We start from the raw sequence: 2,140 nt of genomic DNA on the forward strand, positions 1-2,140 counted from the left end.
ACTTATTTATTTTTTTTTAAAGATTTTATTTATTTATTTGACACAGAGAGAGAGACAGTGAGAGAGGGAGCACAAGCAGGGGAAGTGGGAGAGGGAGAAGCAGGCTTCCCACTGAGTAGGGAGCCTGATGCCGGGCTGGATCTCAGGACCCTGGGATCATGACCTGAGCTGAAGGCAGACATTTAGTGACTGAACCACCAAGGAGCCCCTTAAATTTTTATTTTTTTAGATTTTATTTATTTGTCAGAGAAAGTGAGAGAGAACACTAGCAGGCAGGGCAGCAGGCAGAGGGAAAAGCAGACTCCTCACTGGGCAGGGAGCCCGATGGGGGACTCAGTCCCAGGACTCTGGGATCATGACCTGAGCCAAAGGCAGGTGCTTAAACAACTGGAGCCACCCAGGCACCCTGTAATAAAATATTTTAAAATTAAGATATGTACATTATTTTTAAGATACAATACGACTGCACCCATAATAGACTACTAGTGTAGTGTAAACAATTTTTACATGCACTGGAAAACTAAAGAATTTATTTGATTAGCTTTATTGTGATAGTCACTTTATTGCAGTGATCTGGAATAAAACCTGCAATATTTCTGAGGTGCGCCTGTAATCTACTTCCTGTTTCTGTAGATTTGCTTATTTTGGACATACCATATAAATAGAACCATACTTTGTGGCTGTTTCCCTTCACTTAGCATAATATTTTCAAGGGTCTTCCACATTGTATGAATAGTTCATTGTTATGGCCTAATAATATTACATTTTATGTGTATTCTGCTTTTGTTTATCCATAAGTTAGTTGGCATTTGGATTATTTCCACTTTTTTGCTATCATGAATAATGCTGCTGTGAACATTTGTGTACATGTTTTTGTACGGACGTATCTTATCCATTATCTTGGATATATATCTATCAGAATTGCTGGGTCATGGTTACTTTAACAATGTGAGGAACTGCCAGAATATTTTCCAAAGCCTTTTATTTTTAACTTTTAGAATCGGTTTATTTTCTGTTAACCTTTTATCCCTTTTGTTTGCCTTTGTGAAAGAGCAGCTTAAGACCACTCGGTGGTGGGGCGCCTGGATGGCTCAGTGGGTTAAGCCTCTGCCTTTGGCTCAGGTCATGGTCTCAGGGTCCTGGGATCGAGCCCTGCATGGAGCCCTGCATCAGGCTCTCTGCTCAGCAGGGAGCCTGCTTCCCCGCCTCTCTGCCTGCTTGTGATCTCTGTCAAATAAATAAATAAAATCTTAAAGGAAAAAAAAAAAAAAAGACCACTCAGGGGTTGTTCCTACCCATTCAGTGGCCAGAGCAGTGGGAGCTGCGGACCAGTCTTCAGTGGCCGGCTGAGGGCTCCGGTGCTCGGGAGGGAACCGCTGATTGGGCACGGAGGGCCCCTGCTCGCTTTCAGACCAGTCTGCGGCCTCAGGCGGAGTAGCAGTGAATCTAGGAGTGGAGCAGTCCGTTTACCCTGAAATTCCTCCTTGGTCATTGTCATTTCAGCAGCGGCCCGCTTATCCTTTTCAACCTCTTCAGGATCTCTGTAGAAGTAGAGACCAGGCACAGACTCCCACGGGTGTTCATGGGAAAGGGTGCCACGCATGCGCAGAACTTCCCAGGCCAGTATCTACATCAGACGCACCGAGTAAGCTCCCTTGTTGCAAGGGATGGCAATGTCCGTATAGCGCAGTGATCTGGAATAAAGAGAGTCCGTGTGACATAGAGTGGTGGTAGGCAGGTTGACATTAGATGCCTCTGAGAGAGGCCGGTGATCAGCCCTGGGATCAGTAGCCACTAGAAGTCCTGGCTTCCAGAAGGCTGCCTGGATCTGGTTAGTGAAGCTTCCAGCTATGGGAGTGGTTCCATTAGCAGCAGCAAACTTAAGCACAGCACACTGGCCAGTATTCATGGATGACCCCGGCATCAGCTGACTTTTCAATGGCAACAATGGCAAGAGCTGCCAGCAGAAGCTCCTCCCTGGTTCTCTTCAGATGTATATGTAGATACCATCATTTTTCCTTTTGTAGATGTTCTGTTGCATTTGGAAGTCAAGGTTGGTGCCACCAAAGTGGGTTTCTGCTGTAAAGAATTTGAGGACATCCTCCTCCTTCATTTGTAGGACATCGATGTCTCTGGACAT

The 2,140-nt window shown here is 45.5% G+C and overlaps 1 pseudogene; it reads right to left on the reverse strand.

Moving 5' to 3' along the window:
• Nucleotides 1–1,030: 1,030 nt before the first annotated feature.
• On the reverse strand, nt 1,031–2,140 carry LOC116869234 (annotated as a pseudogene).

Source organism: Lontra canadensis, unplaced genomic scaffold, assembly GCF_010015895.1.
Source record: "Lontra canadensis isolate GAN:19392208 unplaced genomic scaffold, GSC_riverotter_1.0 scaffold18, whole genome shotgun sequence".
NCBI classification, from domain to species: Eukaryota; Metazoa; Chordata; class Mammalia; order Carnivora; family Mustelidae; genus Lontra; species Lontra canadensis.